The 24,500-nt window shown below is 42.4% G+C and overlaps 1 non-coding gene across 1 annotated transcript; it reads left to right on the top strand.

Moving 5' to 3' along the window:
- The first annotated feature begins 9,210 nt into the window (after window positions 1-9,210).
- Window positions 9,211-9,317, top strand: LOC114228388 (U6 spliceosomal RNA). The gene has a single exon (XR_003614529.1). It is a non-coding gene; the product is annotated as a U6 spliceosomal RNA (small nuclear RNA).
- The last annotated feature ends 15,183 nt before the right edge of the window (window positions 9,318-24,500 follow it).

The following is a 24,500-nucleotide window of genomic DNA, read 5'->3' as shown; positions in this document are numbered from 1 at the left end:
AGATGAATTTTTGGAGAGTTCTTTCTAGGTCTGTGAAATATGCTGTTGGTATTTTGATGGGGAGTGCATTGAATCTGTAGATTGCTTTGGGTAGTATGGACATTTTAATGATGTTGATTCTACCAATCCAGGAACATGGTATGTTCTTCCATCTGTTTACGTCTTCCTCTATCTCTTTTTTCAGTGTCCTGTAGTTTTCTGCGTATAGGTCTTTTACCTCCTTAGTTAAGTTTATTCCTAGGTATCTTAATTTTTTTGGTGCGATGGTAAATGGGATTGCTTTTTTAGTCTCTCTTTCTGTAAGTTCATTATTGGTGTATAGAAAAGCCATAGATTTCTTGGCGTTAATTTTGTATCCCGCTACATTGCCGAATTCATTTATTAAGTCTATTAGTTTTTTGATGGAATCTTTTGGGTTTTTTATGTACAATATCATGTCATCTGCAAATAAGGACAGCTTCACTTCTTCTTTTCCAATTTGGATGCCTCTTATTTCTTCTTCTTGCCTAATTGCGATAGCTAATACTTCCAGTACTATGTCAAACAGGAGTGGTGAGAGTGGGCATCCCTGTCTTGTTCCTGTTCTTAGGGGAAATGGTTGTAGTTTTTGCCCATTGAGTATGATGTTTGCTGTGGGTTTATCATAAATAGCTTTTATTATGTTGAGGTATGATCCTTCTATTCCCACCTTGTTTAGAGTTTTTATCAAGAAAGGGTGTTGGATTTTGTCAAATGCTTTTCCTGCATCTATTGATATGACTATGTGATTTTTATCTCTCAATTTGTTTATGTGATGTATCACGTTTATTGATTTGCGGATATTGTACCATCCTTGCATTCCTGGGATAAATCCTACTTGGTCATGGTGTATGATCTTTCTGATGTACTGCTGGAGCCGATTTGCTAGAATTTTGTTGAGGATTTTGGCATCAATGTTCATGAGGGATATTGGCCTGTAATTCTCTTTCATTGAGTTGTCTTTATCTGGTTTTGGTATTAGGGTGATGCTGGCTTCATAGAAGGAGCCTGGAAGTGTTCCTTCCTCTTGAATTTTTTGGAATAGTCTGAGGAGGATAGGTTTTAGTTCTTCCTTGAAAGTTTGATAAAACTCTCCTGTGAAGCCATCTGGCCCCGGGCTTTTGTTTGCCGGAAGCTTTTTGATGACTGCTTCAATTTCTTCCATAGTTACTGGCATGTTGAGCTGTTTAGAATCTTCCTGATTGAGTTTTGGAAGGTTGTATTTTTCTAGGAATATGTCGATTTCCTCTAGGTTGTCCAGTTTGTTGGAGTAGAGTTGTTCGTAGTATTTTGTAACAATCCTTTGTATTTCGTCGGGATCTGTTGTTATTTCACCTCTTTCATTTCTGATTTTGTTTATTTGGGTCCTCTCTCTTTGCTTCTTGGTGAGCCTGGCTAGAGGTCCATCAATCTTGTTTATCCTTTCAAAGAACCAGCTCTTGGTTTTGTTGATCTTTTGTATTGTTTCTTTGGTCTTTATGTCGTTTATCTCCGCTCTGATCTTTATTATTTCTTTCCTTCTGCTTACACTGGGCTTATCTTGTTGCTCTCTCTCTAATTCTTTGAGTTGTTGGGTTAGGTAATTTATTACCATTGTTTCTTGTTTTTTGCAGTAGGCTTGTAGAGCTATGAACTTCCCTCTCAGGACTGCTTTCGCTGTGTCCCATAGATTTTGGATTGTTGTGTTTTCATTGTCGTTTGTTGCCATGATGTTTTTTATTTCTTCCTTGATGTCTTTGGTAACCCAGTCATGGTTTAATAGCATGCTGTTTAGTCTCCAAGTGTTTGATTTCTTTGGGTTGTTTTTATTGTAGTTGATTTCCAGTTTTATGCCACTGTGATCTGAGAAGATACTTGATATGATGTCTATCTTCTTGAATTTGGAGAGACTTTGCCTATGTCCTAACATATGGTCTATCTTTGAAAATGACCCATGTGCACTTGAGAAGAATGTATATTCTGTGGCTTTGGGGTGAAATGTTCTGAAGATGTCGATTAATTCCATCTGTTCTAGTGAGTCATTTAGGTTTGATGTTTCTTTGCTGATTTTTTGTTTAGAGGATTTGTCCAATGGTGATAGTGGGGTATTGAAGTCTCCTACTATGATTGTATTACTGTCAATCCCTCCTTTGATATCTTCCAGGAGTTTTTAATGTATCTTGGTGCTCCTGTATTGGGTGCATATATGTTTACCAGAGTTATTTCTTCTTGTTGGATTTCTCCCTTTAGTATTATGAAGTGGCCTTCATTATCTCTTGTTATGTCCTTCACTTTGAGATCTAATTTGTCAGATATAAGTATTGCAACCCCCGCTTTTTTTTCATTTCCATTTGCCTGGAAAACCTTTTTCCATCCCTTTACTCTCAGTCTGTATGCATCCTTTTTTTTGAGGTGGGTTTCCTGTAGACAGCAGATATCTGGGTTTTGTTTTCTTATCCAGTCTGTTACCCTGTGTCTTTTGATTGGGGCATTCAATCCATTTACATTTAAAGTTATTATTGATAGGTACTTATTTGACGCCATTTTTATTCTATACCCCTGTGTACCTTCTTTGCTTCCTATTTCTTTCTTTTTTTTTTTACAGCAGACCCTTTAGCATTTCTTTCATTGCTGGTTTGGTGGTGATAAACTCCCTTAGTCCTTTTTTGTCTGTGAAGCTCCTGATTTCACCTTCAATTTTGATTGATAGCCTTGCTGGGTACAGTATTCTTGGATTTAGACCCTTCCTTTGCATGACTTGGTATATTTCATTCCATTCCCTTCTGGCCTGATGAGTTTCTGTTGAGAAATCAGTTGCTAGTCTGATGGGGGTTCCTTTGTATGTAACTGTCTGTCTCCCTCTGGCCGCTTGTAAGATTCTTACTTTGTCGTTGGTGTTTGCCAACTTAACTATAATGTGCCTTGGCGTCGGTCTTTTGGGGTTCATTTTGCTTGGAACTCTGTGAGCTTCTTGGATTTGTGTGGGTTTTTTCTTCCCTATATCAGGGAAGTTTTCTGTTATTATTTCTTCAAACAGGTTTTCTATTCCTTGCTCAGTTTCCTTTCCTTCTGGCACCCCTATTATCCTGATGTTGTTTTGTTTTGTATTGTCCCGAAGTTCCCTTACGCTCTCCTCAATCTTTCTAATTTTTGTTTCTAGAAGCTGTTGTAATTGGGTATTTTTTTCCATCTTGTCTTCTAGCTCACTTATGCGGTCCTCTGCTTCATCTAGTCTACTCTTGATGCTTTCTATTGAGTTCTTTACAGCAGCGATGTCATTTTTCATTTCTTCTTGGTTCTTCTTCATTTCTTCTTGGTTCTTACTCATATTGTCGAATTTGTCTTCCATCCTTTTCAGCCACTTTATGACCATTTCTCTGAATTCTTTCTCTGATAGGTTGTTTGCCTCTAAATCATTTACTTCCTTTTCTGGTGATGCCTGTTTCTCTTTCCTGTGGGGGCTGTTTCTTTGTCTCCTCATGGTCTCTCTTCTCTGGATGTCTGGTTATATAGATTTCTCTCTCTTTCCGTGGTCCAGTGAAGAGTTTCTTTGAATCCGAATGTTTGCGCTGATAGGGGACCGGTGGTCTGGTGCTCCCAGCAGTTCAGTGTTTGCAGTTGTCGCGGAAAGTCAGGTTTCCACTAAAATCCTCCTTTCCTTGCAAGATGGCGAGGCGCCCGGCGAGCCCGCAGCTCCAGGAGGGGACCCAGCCCCTGTGGGTGCTGCGCGGTCAGAGGAACACTGCCCAGCACTCCCCCGCCTTCTCCTGGAGTTTAGCTGTCCCTTGGCTTGCCCACATACACTCCCTCTGCGAGCCTCTGCTGCTCCGACTCTCCGCCCCAGGAACAGACTCCAAACCCGACTCTATTCCGTCGCCATTTTTTCCTCTCCTCCTAGATCGCGACTTTGCAGCTGGCCGTGGGCTTTTGAGTGCGGTGAATTTCCCTCACATTTTTCCAGTGAATTTCCACACCTTTTCACGTTGTATTTTTCCTCCTTCCCTCTAGGCAAAAAATATCATCTCCAGAAGCTCCGCGTGGGCGCCAGATGTGGAATCCTTTATCACGTCCTGTGTGTTTCAGGGTTCCCGTTCAGGTCCGGTTTCTGGACCGAATCTCTTCACATTACATTCACACACATCCTTATGTCCATCCCACCTGCCTGTTCAACGTCTATCATCCACATGTACTGTAAGTGCCATTTTTTTCTATCTCTTTCAGAACCCTGCTCTCCATCAATTATCCCTTTGCTCTCTGAATTCAATCAGTGGTGCTTTTTCCTCAGCTTTACACATGCCTGGGTGTCTCCCATTAAAACACACACACACACACACACAAAAACAAAAAAAAACACACACACACACACACAAAAAACACACAGAACTCTCTCTTGATCCTAAGTCTCCATCAGATGCCAATTTCTCTCCTTACTTCTCAGCTTAAGCTTCTCCAAATCGTAGTAGTTTGCTGTCTCTACTTCCTCAAATTCATTCATGCCTCAACCTACTGAAAAAAAGTTTCCATTGAAATTTCTTTTGGCAAAAGTCACCATTGACCTCCAAACCGCCAAAGCCAATACCAGTAGCCACATTTCAGTTTTGATGCTATTGACTTCTCTATGGATTTGACACTGCTGATAATTACCTCTCCCTTAAAATGTTCTTGTGCCTAGGTTTCCATCACGTTGAATTAATTCAGTTTCCTGGTTATTCTGTACTTCTCTGGCCATTCCTGTTTGTTCTCACTCTTTTTTAAAAAAAATGTTTTTATTGATTTTTTAAAAGAAAGGGAGAAGGAGAGAGATAGAAAAATCAGTGATGAGAATCATCTATTTTAAATATGTTTTTATTGATTTCATAGAGAAAGGAAAAGAGAGATAGAAACATCGATGAGAGAGAACCATTGATGGCTGCCTCCTGCACATCCCTGACTGGGGATCAAGCCTGCAACCTGGGCATGTGCCCTGACTGGGAATCGAACTGGGGACCTCTTGGTGCATGAGTCGTTGCTCAACAACTTAGCCACACCAGCTGGGCTGTTCTCTCTTTTTTAATCTCTTCCCCTTTTCAGCACTTAAATTTTAATGTTCCCCAATGTTTTGTCAAGAACCGTGAAAGTTCTGAGACGTAACCTCACTTACACAGTTATGTACTTTATATGTATGAATACGAAAGAAACACAAGGCACTTGGGTGAGAGACAGGAGGTTTTTCTTTATTAATACTTACGACCAGATCAACAATTAGAGTAACACTGCTGCATCGGCCCCCCAGACCCAGACCCACAGGTGACAGGATGAAAACTGATGGAAACTTTCTATGTAAGTGGCATGTTCCAACCCATAGAAGAGGGTAGAGAGCAATGGATTTTCTCTATTTATATATGGGAGAGAGACAGCCAACCTGCTCCCTTCCGAAAGGAGAAATCCCTTTGCTCTTTGGAGACAGAATGAAAAGGATCTTGGTTCCTATACTACTAGCCTTTGCAATGTTAACATGTCTTTCTAATGGCCAGATAAGCTGTGTCTCCAGCTTTTACAGCCCAGAGAGATGTTTCCAAGGTCTGAGCTTCATCCCTTTTTTAAGCGTTAACACCTAGAGGTATAATGCTGCAGTTTTCCTGGCTCCATTTGGATCTCTTGGGAAGATGTTTTATTATCCCTTTGGATCAGAGCAGTTAACCAGACAAATGGCTAAAGACAGCATCCTCACTGGTATGTAAAAAGTGAAATGCATCTAGGGGAAGTGAAAGCAAACATTCTCTGTTTTTATATTGCACACATTCTTGTGTCTCAGTTGGCTAGGGCTTTTTACAGGCCACTGAGAAATCCAGTGAAGTTTTATTTCCCACGCCAGGCTTCTCTCCTTTGTCTTCTTCTCATCTTACTCTACATGCTCTCCCTGGACCATTCCACCCACTCTTGTTGTTTTAAATGCTACTTGTCTGCTAAAAATTTCAAACATCCCACTACCTGAATATTCTACAAATGCCTCAAACTCCATGTGTTCAAAATGGAACTCTTTATCACTGCCTCCAAACTGTTGTATTGTCTACATTAGTTGATAGCAGCACCGTCTGTGTCATACTTGTGGCTGTCATTATTTGAACAGCCTTTCTCTATATGGAAGAATTTCCACATTATGAGCTCTACCTTCCTTGTGTAAGAGTCAGAACTATTTCCCAGCCTCCCTTGTAGTCAGAACACAGTCAAGGTACTTAGGTTCTTTCAATCAGAAACACTTACATGAGACTCAGACTCAGAACTGAGCAACAATGAGGAAACCAGCTCTATGTGAAGCTTCCATTTTTTTGCTATCAGGGAATTAATTTCCAATATTTTCAAGGTTCACTTCTTGCAGTAGCAGCAGCACTAATAGTTTTTTCTTGTATTCTGGATGGGAGTTTTTGTGTCACCTGGCTACTTCTTCAATGGTTTGGGGCATTGTTCCTGGAAGCTTTGTCTCCAACCTAGTTCTCCAGCCCTCCTAAACAGTTGTAGAAGCTCCTCAATATCCTTTGAAAAAAATGCCTTTTCATCTCAGTCAGCTAGAGTCAGCCTCTATTGCTATCAATTAATATATTTCACAAATACACACCCCCATCACACAAGACAAGAACCTGGAGTCATCCTTGACTCTCCCTAACCATAAACATCTAATCAATTCTCCAGTCCTGTTAATTTTATCTCTTACGCATTTCTTTTTAAAAAATATTTTGGTTTTCAAAAAATATTTATTTATTTATTTATTTATTTATTTATTTAAGAGGGAGAGAGAGAGAGAGAAACATTGATGCAAGAGTAAAACATCAATCCCCTTCATCCTGCAGGGAATCAAACCGGCAAACTTTCAGTGCACAGGATGATGCCAAATCAACTGAGCCACACAGGCCAAGGCTCCTAAGCATTTATTTATTTTTTAAAAATATTTTTTATTGATTTTTTTTACAGAGAGGAAGGGAGAGAGATAGAGAGTTAGAAACTTCGATGAGAGAGAAACATCGATCAGCCGCCTCCTGCACACACCCCAACTGGGGATGTGCCCGCAACCATGGTACATGCCCTTGACCGGAATCGAACTTGGGACCTTTCAGTCCGCAGGCTGATGCTCTATCCACTGAGCCAAACCAGTTTCGGCAGCATTTATTTTTTTAAAATATACTTTTATTGATTTCAGAGAGTATGGGAGAAGGAGAGATAGAAACATTAATGGTGAGAGAGAATCATTGATCGGCTGCCTCCCGCACACCCCCCATTGGGGATCAAGCTAGCAACCCAGACATGTACCCTGATGGGGAATCAAATCATGACCTCCTGGTTCAAGGGCTGATGCTCAACCACTGAGCAACACCGGCAGGGCCTAAGCATTTTTTTATTCTCGCCCTTCCACTTTATCCCAAATTACTACTTTCCTGGTTCAGGCACTGATAATTTTTTCATTTCGACTACTGCAACAGCCTCCTACTCTCCCTGCCTCCAGTCTTGTCCCCTTCCAATCCTAGCCTCCACATTGTTATAAGAGGGACTTATCTATAACGTAAGCCTGACTGTGTCATTCATTTGCTTTAAACCTCATTACTTGCCACTTCCTATTTGAAATGACCATCCTTCCCCCTCTTCACTTGGCAACTTCCTGCATACTTTTTTCAAACACCCACAGGCTGTGATGGGTGACTCGTCTATGTAGCTCCTTATTTCCATAATACCTTGTACATACATCTATCACTGCACTAACCACAAGCATTGTGAGCTCTCTGAGAGGGCAAATGAAATCTGAATATATATTCTCCTCAATGCCTACCTTAGTGCATGACACTTAGTATGCACACAATAAATGTTTGATAATCCTATATAATAAAGAGGTACTATGCAAATTGACCATCACTCCAACACACAAGATGGCCGCCCCCATGTAGCCACAAGATGGCCACCACAAGATGGCCGGCAGGGGAGGGCAGTTGGGGGCTATCAGGCCAGCAGGGGAGGGCAGTTGGGGGCAATCAGGCCTGCAGCAGAGGGCAGTTAGGGGGAATCGAGCCAGCAGGCAAGGACAGTTAAGGGGACCCAGGCCTGCAGGGGAGGGCAGTTGGGGGCAATCAGGCCTGCAGCAGAGGGCAGTTAGGGGGAATCGAGCCAGCAGGCAAGGACAGTTAAGGGGACCCAGGCCTGCAGGGGAGGGCAGTTGGGAGGACCCAGGCCTGCAGGGGAGGGCAGTTGGGGGGACTCAGGCCTACAGAGGGGGCAGTTGGGGGGAAACAGGCCTGCAAGGGAAGACAGTTGAGGGGATTCAGGCCTGCAGGGGAGGGCAGTTGGGGGGGGGTACCAGGCCTGCAGGGGAGGGCAGTTGGGGGGAGACCAGGCCGGCAGGGGAGGGGAGTTGGGGGTGACCAGGCTGTCAGGGGAGGGCAATCAGGGGCGACCAGGCTGGCAGGGGAGGACAGTTGGAGGGAACCAGGCCAGCAGGGAAGGGCAGTTGGGGGGGACCAGGCCTTAAGGGAGGGCAGTTAGGGGTGACCAAGCTGGCAGGGGAGGGCAGTTAGGGGCGACCAGGCTGGCAAGGGAGGAAAGTTAGGGGTGACCGGGCCAGCAGGAGATGGCAGTTGGGGTTGACCACGCCTACAGGGGAGAACAGTTAAGGGCAACCAGGCCTGCAAGGGAGGGCAGTTGGGGGTGACCAGGCTAGCAAGGGAGGGCAGTTCGGGGTGACCGGGCCAGCAGGGGAGGGCAGTTGGGGGCGACCAGGCCAGCAGGGGAGGGCAGTTAGGGGCAACTGGGCCGACAGGAGAGAAGTTAGGCGTCAATCAGGTTGGCAGGGGAGTGGTTAGGGAGTGATCAGACTGGTAGGCAGAAGCAGTTAGAAGCAATCAGGCAGGCAGGCAGGGAGGCAAGTGGTTGGGAGCCAGCAGTCCTGGATTGTGAGAGGGATGTCCAACTGCCCGGGATCGGGCCTAAATGGGCAGTCGGACACCCCTCGAGGGGTCCCAGATTGGAGAGGATGCAGGCTGGGATGAGGGACACACACACCCCCATGCACAAATTTTATGCACTGGTCCTCTAGTTGATTCATAAATGAGTTGGCTCAACTCATTTCAAACACGATTTCTATTAAAATTTCTTTAAGCCTTCCCATCCTGCCATCTTCTGGACCTCTCCTGAAGCAGTTAGTGGTTCCTTCCTTTACATACTTTGTAAATTACTCTTTTTAAAACTGAGGTAGTGCTCACTTTGGCAGCACATATACTAAAATTGGAACAATACAGAGAAGATTAGCATGGCCCCTGCGCAAGGATGACACACAAATTCGTGAAGTGTTCTATATTAAAAATAAATAAATAAACAAACAAATAAATAAAACTGAGGTAAAAGTCACATAACAGAAAATTATCATTTTAAAATATACAATTCAGTAGCATGTAGTATATTCACAATATTGTGTAACCATCACCTCTATCTGGTTCCAAAACCTTTTCATCATCCCAATGGGAAGCCACATATACATTAAGAACTCAATTCCCATTCCTCCCCTCCCACAGTCCCTGGCAACCACTAATCTGCTTTCTGTATCGATTAATTTTATTTTGGAAATTTAATAAAAAAGAAATAATACAATATGTGACCTTTAGTCTTTTCTTCACATAACATGTTTTCAAGGTTCATCCATGTTATACCATGTATCAGTACTTAATCCCTTTTCATGTTTGAGTAAAATTTCATTGCATACATATAACACAATTTATTTATCCATTCATCCATTGATGAATATTTGGGTTGTTTCCACTTTTTGGCTGTTGTGAACAGTGCTGCTGTGAACATTTGTGTACAAGTTTTGGTTTGAATATCTGTTTTCATTTCTTTTTGGGTATATACCTAGAAGTGGAATGACTGGATCTTATAGTAATTCAATTTTTAAAAAATATATGTGGAACTGTCAAATTGTCTTCTATATGGCTGCTCCATTTTACCTTCCCACCAGTAATGCACAAGGGTTCCAATTTCCCCATATCCTCACCAACATGTATTTTCCTTCTTAAAAAATAATATAGCCATACTAATGGGTGCAAAGTTGTATCTAATTGTGGATTTGATTTGCATTTCCCTAATGACTAGTGATGTTGAGCATCTTTTCAGGTGTTTGTTGGCCGTTTATATATCATCTTTGGAGAAATGTCTATTCAAGTCCTTTGCTCGTTGATTTTAGTAGATTTATTTTTTTAAGTACCATTTGAGATTTACAGAATAATCGAGTATTACATAAAGTTCTATATACCCAAGCCACCCTCTCCACCCCCACTCACATTTACCTCCACATGCAGTTTTCTCAATTATGGACATCTTACAATAGTGTGGTACATTTGTTACAATTAATGAACCAATATTAAAACACTGTTACAATCTAATAGTTTATAGTTTACATCAGGTTTCAATCTTTGTGCTGCACATTCTATGGGCCTTGACAATGACATGTATCCACCATTACAGTATCATACAGTATAGCTTCATTGCCCTAAAAAAAAAAAAACTGTGACTCACCTGTTCAACCTCCCCTGGCATCCCCTGAACCTCTGTCAACCACTGATCTTTTTATTGTGTCAATAAATAAGCTTTCTTTTTAGAGCGGTTTGATATTTACAGAAAAACTAAGCAGATAGTACAAAGAGTTCCCATATACCCAATACCCAGTTTCCCTATTATTAACATCTTACATTGTATGGTACACATTTGTTATAATTAGTGAACCAATATTGATGCATCATTATTAACCAAAGTCCATACTTTACTCAGACTTCTTTAGTTTTTACCTAATGTCTTTTTTTCTGGTCCAGAATCCCATCCAGAACACCACATTACAATTAGGCATCATCTCTCCTTAGGCTCTTCTTGGTTTTGATGGTTTCTCAGATTTCCCTTGTTTTTAATTACATTTACTAGTATAGTTCTGAGGAGTGCTGGTCAGGCATTCTGTATGTCCCTCAATTGGGATTTTTCTGTGTTTTTCTCATGATTAGACTGTAGTTATAGGTTTTAGGGTAGAAGACCACAAAAATACAATGGCATTTTCACTGCATCCTAGCTATGATATATATTATCAACATGACTTTTCACTGTTCATGTTGCTCTTGATCACCTGACTGAGGTAGTGTTAGTCAGATTTCTTCACTATAAAGTTATTCTCTGCCTCCCACCCCCACCCCGCCATCCAAACTGTAGTCTTTGGAAGGAAGTTACTGTGCACACCCAACTCGGGGATGGCTGAAGGGGCATGGACTCACTCTTTTACATTCCTAAGTTGACTCAACCTGCTGTCCAGTAACAAATCATTCCAGGCTCAGCCACTTTTCTGAGCCCTGGGGCTGTTCTAGGGCAGGCCAGGCCTCCTCTAGAACTTACCTAACCATGGGTTAACTTTTGCCCCTGGGGTCCATTCCTGGACTCCTAAAATCGTTAAATAAGCTCCTTTCTTTCTTTCTTTTTTAATGTTCTTATTGATTGTTAGAGAGAGAGGAAGGGAGAGGGATAGAGAGATAGAAACATCGATGAGAGAGGAACATCATAGATCGGCTGCCTCCTGCATGCACCCCTACTGGGGATTGAACCTGCAATCCGGGCATATGCCCTGACCGGGAATCAAACCAGCAACCTCTTGGATCCTGGGTTGATGGTCAACCATTGAACCACACTAGCAGGGTGAGCTCCCTTCTTTCTTACTTAAAAAAAGAGAAGCCCTAGCTGTTTTGACTCAGTGGTTGGAGCGTCGGCCTGTGGACTGAAGGTTCGATTCTAGTCAAGGGCACACGCCTGGGTTGTGGGCTCAATCCCCAGTAGGGGGCGTGCAAGAGGCAGCCAATCAATGATTCTCTCTCATTGATGTTTTTATCTCTCTCTCCCTCTCCCTTCCTCTCTGAAATCAATATAAATATGTTAAAAAATAAAATAATAAAAATAACATTAAAAGAGAAATAGAATAATTCTCTACCTCCTTGAGGACAGAGTACTAAATAAATTATTTGGACTGCATGAGAGATTTGCCTCTTCCATTTATTTATCTATTTATTCTGTAGATCACTATTATATCAGTATGGATTCATATACATTTATTTTGTACTTTACCCACTCTCATTTTTATGCTCATTTATACTTTCTTTTTTAATGCATTTAACAACAGTCTGGCATCACCCAACCAACCAATAATAGTGTGGTTCACTTGACAATTAGCACATTGTTCCTGACACTAAGGGATCTTTCCTGGGACCTGAAGAATGTTTTTCTTCCAATCAGAGGCAAGTGAAATTGATCTTCCCCCTTCAGGTACAGAAAAAGGGTTTTGGAGTACCTCCATACATTTGTCAATGAAACAAGAATTTCCCATACTACATGAAGAAAATACTTTGAGTTCAACCAAAGAAACAGAACTAGTAGAAGATATATTAAGAGATTTATTGTAGGGACATTCTTACACCATATACAATAATAAAATAAAAATGTATTAAAGATATAAATGTAAGACTCAAAACCATAAAACTCCTAGAAGAAAACACAGGCAGTAAAATCTCTGACATTTCTCTTAGTAATATTTTTTCTGATATATCTATCTCTTCAGGCAAGGGAAACAAAAGAAAAAATAAACAAATGATACTACATCCAACTAAAATGTTTTTGTACAGCAAAGAAAATCATCAACAAAATGAAAAGGCAATGTACTGAATGGGAAAACATAATCGCCAATAATACATCTAATAAGGGGTTAATATCCAAAATTTATAATGAATTCATACTACTCAAGACCAAAAAAAAACCCCCAAACAATCCAATGAAAACAAGGGCAGAGGGCCTGAATTGACACTTTTCCAAAGAGGACATACATATGGCCAACAGATCTATGAAAAGATGCTCAATGTCACTAATCTTTAGAGAAATACGAATTAAAACAGCAATGAGATCTCACCTCAGAAAGACTGGAAGATGGCGGAGGAGTATGGGGCAGTTACACTCATCTCCATCCTGGACTACTAGTAAACTGGAAGTACAACTAAAATATGGATCAATCAACCTGAATAACCAACTGAAGACTAGCTAAATAGAAGTCTTATAACCAAGGATTTACAGAAATTACATTGAGACTGGTAGGAAGTATGGGAACACAAAATGGGCTGGCCTGCTCCCATGGGTGGCAGCTGAGATTCTGGAGGTATATCTTAACTTCAAAGGTTCCCCCTAAGAAGCGCAGGGTCTCAAACCCAAGCAGGGCTCCCCAGTCCAAAGTACCAGAGCTGAGAAGAGGCATCCACATAACATCTGGCTGTGAAAATCAATCAGTGAACAAAAAGATAGGTACAGAGACAGTAAAGCATCAAACAGTCTGTCAAATTACAGCAGGAAGGTTAGGGAGAGGTGGGAAAGATAAGAGATCAATCAAAGGACTTGTATGCATGCATATAAGCATAACCAATGGACACAAAACTCTGGGGGATGAGGGCATATATGGGAGTGGGGTGGGGGGGCAATGGTAAGATATGTACACATATAATACCTTAATAAAAAAATTTGAAAGAAAATCAGTGGGGTTTCTGTATGCTAGGGAGAGATGATTCTGCTAGAGACACAAGCACCCTCTCTTTTTTTAAAAAACCTCTATTTTGATTTGCATAGTAGCTGTACCAATTTATTTTCCCACCAATAGTGGGCAAGCATTCCCTTTTCTCCACATCGTCACCAACACGTATTATTTCTTGTCTTTTTTATAATAGCTATTCTAACAGGTGTGAGGTGATATCACATTATGGTTTTGATTTGCATTTCCTGATGATTAGTGATGTTGAGCATGTTTTATGTACTTGTTGGCCATCTGTATATCTTTATTAGAAAAACAACTATTCAGATCCTCTGCCCATTTTTAAATGTATTTTTTTGGGTGTTGCTATTGAAGTGTGTGAATTGTTTATAAATTTTCTTTCTTTGGGTGATTTGTTTTTCTACTTTGAATTTCATATATTATCCAGTTTCACATTCTCATATGATCTGCAATTGCAATAGCCACCTAGTCTCCCAAGTTTGAAAATGGCAAGAGAGCCACAGTTGTGGCCAAAGGCAAAGCACTGATATGCTCACAAAACAAAAAATGGCACAACTTTTCCTTCATTTTTCTCAAACTTATGTCTGACACAAAAGCTCATGGCTAGAGAATGGGAGTCCTTTTCTTCTTCATGCCTCAAACTAAATATTAAACTTCTCTGACAGGGAGAACAAAGTCTCTTTAATAATTAATTGCCTACACACACCTATACATAAGTATTTTGTTACGCAGGCTATAAAAACACTTTCACTTTTTGGTTGTTTTCGAAATATGGAAAGACTGAGGAGCAATGGCAGGGGCGGGGTGCTCTGTGGAGAGGTTAGCAAAATGAGCAGAGAAAGGATGTTCTTAACAGTTGTTGTCCCATCTAAGAGGAGGAAGTGGAAGACCCTGATTTGAAATGAAAAAGAAAATACTCTAACTTTGTTGTGTGGTTGTTGCTGTTCAACCTGGAGGTGTGTGAAGTGAGAGTGGGGGGAGCACAGGGTATAACTGACTTCAGGGATGAGCCTCACTGAAACAGGATGGGTGTAGGGGTGCAGTGAAACACAAGCACCCTCTCTTAAAGGGCCAACACACAAAATCTCCTATGCAGCCACTCACCCTGGACTCCGGTGGAGGGCGAGTGGAGCAGGTTAGAGTCATGTGAGTTTATGGCTTTAGAAAGAGAGCCGAGGGGACAATTGCAAGGACGCCCTGGGCTGAGTCACACTACTATACCGCAGACACCATATTTCTTGGATGGAACATGCCCCTGCATACAGCATCAGCCTGAGAATGCAATAACCCTACCCTCTGGTCTCCCTGTTGACCCATTCTGTGGAACTTGCGCCCTGCTGAGGAGTAAAGCTGCCTGGGCCAGGGTGTACAGGTCTGGGCAGATTAGGGGGTATCAGTTACTGAGTTGTATGGTTTTGAAGTGGGGGCCATGCCTCAGCACTTTCCCATGAACCTGACTGGTGCCTTCTCCTCACCAAAGATTCCCTAACCCCTCTCTCCAGGCTCCTGAGGCCCCACCCTTCATCTTGGTGGCTCCACCCTGCTGAGATCTGGGCAGAATCTAGGACAAACTGAATTGTGTGGCACTGGGGTGGGGGCCATTCCCCCAAGTTCCCCAAGCCTGAAGGGCCCCACCCTGCTGAGATGGGGCTCCTGGCAGTATCTAAGACAGACCGAGTTGTGTGGCTCTAGGACAGGGGGAATTTTTCTCTCGCAAGCCCAAACAGTGCAGAGCTTTCCCTAAACAAGGCCAAATATTGGTGTGTTTGGGCCTGATAAACTCTGCTGGCCTCACCCTGACAACTCCCCGAGACTCCTCCCCACCACAAAGGTGTGCGAGCACCAAGAGGGTGGCAGCTAGACTTTGAATACCCTGGGAACATTGCTGAGTGGCCTCAGATTCAGCACTGGCACCAAGTTTGAACCTATATAGATCTGGTGAACAGCACTCGCTCCTAATTGATGGTTCACTGAGAACCTACCTCATGCAACTCAAGTACAGCCAGAGGCTCTTTTAGTGACTGAGCCTAACAAGCAGCCAGCAGGCAGAAGCAGGCAGAGGTGAACCTCAGACTTCCTAGGGAATTTTGCTGATCTATCCCCAGGCCTGGTGCTGGAAAAAATCAACCTTGGCTTGCAGCTTGATGCTTTCCATGCACAACCAGATCCAGCAGAGGCAGCCAAAAATATGGGTCACTGTAGTTCTAAACAGGTTACCTAGGGGCAGTCATGGGCAGTATCTGACATTGTCATGCACCTGAGTCCTTTCCAAGCAGTTCAAGAACCAACACACCCAGTGACCAGCTTCAAACAACACCAGAGCAGGATCCAATTACCTTCCCAAATAGCATATCCAAAGGGAGATCTCAGCAGGTACCAGACTCTGCTGCGGTGAATTCTACTCTGTGTAATTAGCACCTGCACAGAAGCTAGTACACTGTGGTGAGAGTTGACCCTCACAGTTAGACAGCTGAGGGTCGACCATACACACAAACGGGCCAATAGTAATCAAGATTCAATTATAACCAGGAGGGCTCACATAATCCACACAAGGGCCATTTCAGGAGTACCCAGGGCAGGTGATCAAGGAAACTGTTCCACTGGGTCCCACAGGACACCTACTACATACAGTAGGCCATCCTACCAAGACTGGGTAGCAGATCTACCTAATACATAGAAAGAAACACAAAGAGACAGCCAAAATGGGGAGACAAAGAAACATGCCCCAAATGAAAGAACCCATAAATAGAGCTAAATGAAATGGAGGAAAGCAATTTAGCAGATATAGAGCTCAAAACAATGGTTATAAGAATGCTCAAGGAACTTTGGGGGAAGAATGGGTGAACTCAGAGGTTGAACAAAGAGATAGTAAGCTTAAAAAAAAATAGAAGGCATAAAAAAGAACAAGTCAGAAATGAAGAATACAATATGTGAAATGAAGAATACACCAGAAGGCCCTAGCTGGTTTGGCTCAGTGGATAGAGCGTCAGCCTGCGGACTAAAGGGTCCCAGGTTCAATTCCAGTCAAGGGCACATGCCCGATTTGCAGGCTCTGTCCCCAGTGGAGGGCATGCAGGAGGCAGCCGATCAGTGATTCTCTCTCATCATTGATGTTTCTATCTCTCTCCCTTCCACTCTGAAATCAATAATTAAAAGAATACACCAAAAGGAAAAAACAGTAGACTGGATGAAGCAGAGGTTCAATTCAGCAATTTGGAAGACAAGGTATAAGAAAACACCCAATCAGAGCAGCAGCAGCAAAAAAAAAAAAAAAAAAAAAAAAAGAATTGGGGATACTTTAAGGAACCCTGTGACACCATAAAGTGTAACAATATCTGCATCACAAGGGTAACAAAAGGAGAATAGAAAGAACAAGGGATTGAGAACTTATTTGAGAAGAAATAATGACTGAAAACTTCCCTAACCTGGTGAAGGAAAAAGATACACAAGTCCAGGAAGCACAGAGAGTCCCAAACAAAATGATCCCAACAAGGCCCACACAAAGACACATCATAATTAAAATGGCAAAGGTTAAAGACAAAGAAAGAAGTTTAAAAGCAGTAAGAGAAAGACAGGTGTGATGAAAAGCAAAGATCTACAACCAAGACTACTTTACCCAGCAAGGCTATTCTTTTTTTAAAAAAATATTTATTATTGAGAGTATTAAAGATGTTCCCCTTTTTCCCCGGCATTGGCCCCTCCACACTGTTTCTGCACCACCCCAGGCCTTCACCACCTTATTGTCCATAGGTAATGCATATAAGTTCTTTTTTTTATTGAGGTATTATATGTGTACATATCTTACCATTGCCCTCCCACCCCACACCCATACATGCCCTCACCCCCCAAAGTTTTGCATCCATTGGTTATGCTTATATGCATGCATACAAGTCCTTCGTTTGATTTCTTATCTCCCCCACCTCTCCCTAACCTTCCCCCTGTAATTTGACAGTCTGTTTGATGCTTTACTGTCTCTGTATCTATCTTTTTGTTCATCAGTTTATAATGTTCTTTATTATCCATAAATGAGTGAGATCATGTGGTATTTTTCTTTCATGGACTGGCTTATTTCACTTAGCATAATGTTCTCCAATTCCATCCAGGTTGCTGCAAATGAAGAGAATTCCTTCTTTTTATGGAAGCATAGTATTCCATTGTGTAGATGTACCACAGTTTTCTGATCCAGTCATCTGCTGACGGGCACCTAGGCTGTTTCCAAATCTTAGCTATTGTAAATTGTGCTGCTATGAACATAGGGGTGCATATATCCTTTCTGATTGGTGTTTCTAGTTTCTTCGGATATATTCCCAGGAGTGGGATTACTGGGTCAAATGGGAGTTCCAGTTTCAGTTTTTTGAGGAAACTCCATACTGTTCTCCACAGTGGCTGCACCAGTCTGCATTTCCACCAGCAGTGCACGTGGGTTCCTTTTTCTCCCCATCCTCGCCAACACTTGTCGTTTGTTGATTTCTTGATGATAGCCATTCTGACAGGTGTGAGATGGTACCGCATTGTCGTTTTGATTTGCATCTCTTGGATAACAAGTGACTTTGAGCATGTTTTCATGTGTCTCTTGGCCTTCCTTCTGTCTTCTTTTGAAAATATTCTGTTTAGGTCCGTTGCCCATTTTTTATTGGATCATTTATCTTCCTTTTATTAAGTTGCATAAGCTGCCTGTAGATGTTGGAGATTAAACCTTTATCAGTGATAGCATTTGCAAATATGTTCTCCCATAGAGTGGACTTTCTTGTTGTTTTGTTGATTGTTTCTTTTGCTGTATAAAAGCTTTTTATTTTGATGTAGTCCCATTTGTTTATTTTCTCTTTAGCTTCCCTAGGGGCAGTGTCAGTGAAGAAGTTCTTTTGGCATATGTCTGAGATTTTGCTGCCTGTGGATTCCTCTAGTGTTTTTATGGTATCCCGTCTTATGTTTAAGTCCTGTATCCATTTTGAGTTTATTTTTGTGTGTGGTGTAAGTTGGTGGTCTAGTTTCATTTTTTTGCATGTATCTGTCCAATTTTCCCAACACCATTTATTGAAGAGACTGTCTTGACTCCATTGTATGTTCATGCCTCTTTTGTCAAATATTAATTGAGCATAGTGGTTTGGTTCAATATCTGGATTCTCTATTCTGTTCCATTGATCTATATGTCTGTTCTTGTGCCAGTACCAGGCTGTTTTGAGAACAGTGGCTTTGTAATACAGCTTGAAATCTGGTATTGAGATCCCTCCTACTTTATTCTTCTTTCTCGGGATTGCTGTGGCTATTCGGGGTCTTTTTTTATTATTCCAGATGAATTTTTGGAGAATTCTTTCTAGGTCTGTGAAATAGGTAATGCATGTAAGTTCTTTGGTTAATCTCTTCCTGCCCTGTCCTCCCCCTTCCCTCTGAGATTCAACAGTCTCTTCCATGTTTTCATGCCTCTGGTTCTGTTTTATTCATCAGTTTATTTTGTTGATTAGATTCCTTGTTTATTTTGATTTTTAGATTCAATTGTTAATAGATATGTGTTTATTGCCATCTTATTGTTCATATTCCTCCTCCTCCTCCTCCTCCTCCTCCTCTTCCTCCTCTTCCTAAAGAATACCCTTCAACATTTCATTGTAATACTGGCTTGGTGGTGATGAATTCCTTTAGCTTTTCTTGTCTGGGGAGCTCTTTATCTGACCTTCAATTCTAAACGATAGCTTTTCTGCATAGAGTAATCTTGGTTGTATGTCCTTGCTATTCATCACCTTGAATACATCTTGCCACTCACTTCTGACCTGCAAAGTTTCTATTGAGAAATCAGCTGACAGTTGTATGGTAACTGTTTTTAGGTAACTGTTTTTCTCTTGCTGCTTTTAAGATTCTCTCTTTGTCTTTAATCCCTTAGCATTTTAATTATGATATGTCTTGGTGTGGGCCTCTTTGGGTTCCTCTTGCTTGGGACTCTCTGTGCTTCCTGGACTTGTAAGTGTATTTCTTTCACCAGGTAGGGAAAGTTTTCTGTCATTATTTCTTCAAGTAGGTTTTCAATATCCTGCTCTCTCCTCATTCTGGCACCCCCATAATGCGAATGTTGGTACATTGGAAGTTGTCCCAGAGGCTCCTTACCCTATCTTCATATTTTTGGATTCTTTTTTCTTTTTGCTCTTCTGATTGGGTGTATTGATTGGGTGATATTTTGCTTCCTCACATTCCAAATCATTGATTTGGTTCTTGGAATCCTCTACTATACTGTTGAATCCCTGTAAATTATTCTTTATTTCAGTTAGTGTATGCTTAATTTCTGACTGGTTCTTTTTCATGTGTTTGAAATTCTTGCTAATATCCTGGAAATTCTCACTAAGTCTCTTGAAGCTCTCATTAAGGTTCTTGAACATCATTATAACCATTGTTTTGAACTCTGTATCTAGTGGTTGATTTGCTTCCATTTCATCTAGTTCTGTTTCTGGAGATTTCTTCAATTCTTTCATTTGTGACATGTTTCTTTCTGCATTTTGGCTGCTTCCCTGTGTTTGTTTCTATGTATTAGGTAGAGCTGCTAAGTCTCCTGGGATTGGTAGAATGGCCTTGTGTAGTAGGTGTCCTGTAGGGTCCAGTGGTTCAGCCTCCCCAGTCACCTTAGCTGGGCACTCTAGGTATGACCCTGTGTGGGATGTGTGCACTATCTTGTTGTAGTTAAGCCTTGATTGCAGTTGGCATCACTGGAAGGAATTGACTTCTAAGCCAATTGGCCGAGGACCAGTTGCAACTACAGTGGGAGAGCTGCTATGCAAGAGATACCCTTATGGAGCAGAACTGGCTTCAGTGGGGTATGGTGCTCACTGAGTCTGCCCCTTGAATGTGTCCCTCATGGATGTGTAGAGTTGTAACCTGGTATGGTCTGAAGCTGTCACTGGTTGCACTGGCTGTAGGACCTCCCAGGAGGTGCAATATTAGCCACTGCCTGGGGCCACCCAGCAGGAACTATAGAACCATTTTCAGATGGCTGCTGCTTGTGTTGGGCTTGGAAGTGCCCAGGCAAGGTCAAACTGTGAAGCAAGGCAGGCTGCTGCTTATGCCGGGTCTTGAGCCTCTTATTGATAGGCATGGGGAATGCTGACTCTAGCTGCTGCTGCTGCTTTTTCGAGAGATTTTAGGAAAGTCTTAAGCCTGAGCCAGGATGGAAAAGCCACTGCAAACAGCTTGGGTAAGGCTGCAGATTGGATGGGGTAGGGTCTCAGGGCGAACAGTATGACCAGGGTGATGGAAACTCAGATATGGCTGCCAGTCAGCTCTGCAATGGGGAAGGACTTGGCATAGGAACAATGACTCCTGTGAGCACCCCTGTCTTGGAGAAAGCTGCCCCTAAGTTTTTGCTCTAATGCCGGACAATCCAGTTCCTCCCTGTAGGTGCCTGGATCTTCCCAAGCCACAGCCCCAGCACTAGAGTTCAGAGAGAGCAAGTCCATGTAAGTTCATGCAAGTTCCTGCACCAGCCCTTTAAGAGGAACTGCCTGGGCCTACAGCAACCTCTGTGTCACTCAGCCACAATACCTTCTGGTTTTTACAGTCCAAAGGTATGGGGACTTCTCTCCCCAGCTCTAGAACCCTGGGCTGGGGATCTATTGTGGGGCTGGGACCCCTTGCTCCTCACAGGAGGTCTCCGCAACTGAGATATCCCTCCTGATTTAAAAAACTGCCACATGTAGGTATCAGACCAGCCCATTCTGCACCTCCACCCCTTCTACCAGTCTGGATGTGCTTTCTTCTTTGCTTCCCTAGTTGTAGGATTTCCATTCAGCCATATTTCAGACAATTGTGAATGATGGCTGTTCTGTATTTTAGTTGTAATTTTGATGTGGTTGCAGGAGGCAGTGAGTACCAGCATTTATCTATGCCTCCATCTTGGTTCTCCACAAGGTTAGTGTTTAAAATTGAAAGAGCAATAAAAAGCTGCCCAGACAATAAAAAGCTAAAGGGTTTTATTACCACAAAACCAGAATTATAAAAAATGGTTAAGGGCTTGCAGGAAGTAAGGGAAAAGGGAGAAGGGAGAAGGAGGTGAAGAAGAAGAAGAGGAGGAGGAGAAGGGGGAGGAGGAGGAGAAAGAAGGAGGAGGAGGAGAAAGAAGGAGGAGGAGAAAGGAGGAGAAACAGAGTGGGACATAGTTAAAAGAATAAAATGGAAATAAATATGTACCTATCAATAATCACTTTAAATGTAAATGGTATAAATGCTCCAATCAGAAGATAGGGTAGCTGAATGGATAAGAAAACAAAATCCATATATGCTGTCTACAAGAGATCCACCTCAGAACAAAAGATATACACAGACTAAAAGTAAAGGGATGAAAAACAAAATAAAACATTTCTTGCAAATGGAAATGAAAAGAAGGTGGAGTAGCAATACTTATGTCAAACAAAATAGACTTTAAAACAAAGGTTATATAGTAAGAGACAAAGAGGACACTACATAATGATGGAGCAATACAACAAGAGATAAATATGACCCTTGTAAACATTTATGCATCCAACATAGGAGCATCAAAATATATAAAGTAAATCTTGATGGATATAAAAGAAGAGGTTGACAATGAAAGAGTCATAGTAGGGGATGTCCACAACCCATTGATATCAATGGACAGACCCTGCAGACAGAAAATCAACAAGGAAACAGTGGCCTTAAATGATACACTAGATCAGATTAATTTAATAGATATCTTCAGAGCATTTTACCCCAAATCAGCAAAATATACATTCTTTAAAAGTGCACCACCTGAAAACCTACGAACATTGGGTCTCAAACAGCGTGAATACGCGGACGCAGATGAGCCCTGCACCTTCTCATGGAAAGGTCCAACATTGCCTAGAGAAAGGTGAGGTCTGTGATCCAAGCTGAAGGGAGAAACGCGCACAGCAGGATCTGGAGGTTAAAAGGAAGTCTGCGCCCAACAAAATCCGCAGCTGTTGGGGTCAGCGTAGCCTGTGAATGTGGAAGAGAGTCCACAGGACTGCTGGCAGAAGGGAACTCTAGAAATCAACCCATAGCTGGGCTGGGCACAGAAAGGCAGCCTGAAGTTCTACCAGTAAACCAGCTGCACAGTGCCAAGGGAAAAAGACATGCGCAGAGATGAGCGCAGTGCTGGGGGGAAAAGTAGCAAGTCCGTGTGCTTACTCTGGCTTTTTTTTCCTCTTTAAATCCTTGCTTTTGATTATTAAGCCCAGTACATAGGATTTCCTAATTAAAAACACTCTCAGAGACTGCAGGGGAAGTTGTTTTTGTGGAACCTGGGGATCAGAGCGGGAGAAACGATCAGAAAACCATTCCCCAGGAAAAACCATTGCCGCAGGAAAAACAAAAACTTAATACCGGGTAGAGAGGGCTTATAGCACTGGATGTCAATACAGAAACACTGCCACCCAGAGGGTGAATCACAAATTGACTCTTGTGTAAATACAACTAAAGGCAGGCTGAGAAACAAATAAATACCGCGTGCTTGAAAATAGGATTGTGGCTTATGACACAGAGGAGCAGTGGAATGCAGGGAACTTCAATACTGTCCTGACTACCTGACAGAAAACAGGCGTGCCAAACAGAACAGTAGAGGAAGTGAATGACCTTCACAGATAGACATTTTTTATTTTTTATCTTTTACTTAAGAAACTAAATTTTGACAGCGACCAAGATGGCAGCAAAGGTAAACAACTAAACTGCCGCCTTGCACAACAATTTCAAAACTACAACTAAAAGACAAAACGTCTACCACCCAGAACCACGGGAAAGCTGGCTGAGTGGAAGATTTACAACTAAGAAGGAAAGAGAAAGGAGCACAAATGCTGAAAAGCTGAGGTACGGAGATGCTCGAATCGGGCTGGTGGCAGGCGACTGGGCGCGCGGCTTTTCTTCAACCTGAAGGGAGACAAGCTGCCAATCACTATGAAATCCAGTTTCTGGGGACACGCGGGGGACCCAGACGCCTACTAGGAGAAGCTGGACTCTCGGCCATCAGGTCGGAAAGTGAGAGTGACTTTTCTGCAGAGGTGCGCCCAGCAATCAGTGTTTACTGCACTGGAGCACGGACACGGGGACTTGGAAACGCGGAAAGGCAGAGACTGCTGACAGCAGCCATCGCCGTTTGCCACGCCCTAGCCTAGTGACGCCCTGAGACCCTGCCCTGCACATTCTACAAACCCGCCCAGGCTCCACACAGTGGCTTTTGCATATAAATGGCCTGTTCTGTGGAAGCTTAACCAAATAAACTGCAACTCCAGTCAGACTGCTACAAAACAACCAAATCCCAAGCAAAGAGGAGAAAACTGTAGTTCTTGCTGTAGCTCCTGCCTCAGACAGTAGCTGACCTGCACTCCATTGGAGATCCAGAAACGAGGGCATCTAGTGGTTGGTGTGAGACGACACCAGATTTCAACCACTCTCATAAGGGACACATTGAAGAGGCAGACTCAGTGAGCACCAAAGCCCTACTGGAACAAGTCCTGCCCCATAAACGTGTCTCCAGCACAGCAATTCTTATGTTATAGACACAGCGGGCCCTCACAGCCAATTGGCCTGGAGGTCAATTCCTCCCAGTGACACCAACAACAATCAAGACTTAACTACAACAAGGCTGTACACACAGTCCACAAAGGGGTGCACCACGAGTGTCCACCTCAGGTAACTGAGAGGCTGACCCATTGAACCAATAGGACACCTAATACACAAAGCTACCCTATCAACTCAGGGAAGCAGCAAAAATGAGGAGGCAAGGAAACAGATCACAAACCAAAGAAATGGAGAACAAATGAATGGACATAGAGTTCAAAACTACGGTTATAAGGTTTTTCAAGAATTTCATGGAAAAGGCCGATAAATTTAATGAGACCCTCGAGGATATGAAAAAAGACCAACTAGAAATTAAACATACACTGACTGAAATAAAAAATATTATACAGAGACCCAACAGCAGACAGGA

This window comes from Eptesicus fuscus, chromosome 1 (genome assembly GCF_027574615.1).
Source record: "Eptesicus fuscus isolate TK198812 chromosome 1, DD_ASM_mEF_20220401, whole genome shotgun sequence".
In the NCBI taxonomy this organism is placed as follows: Eukaryota; Metazoa; Chordata; class Mammalia; order Chiroptera; family Vespertilionidae; genus Eptesicus; species Eptesicus fuscus.
The sequence above is the reverse complement of the archived record's forward strand: the minus strand, read 5'-3'. Positions and strand labels throughout refer to the sequence as shown.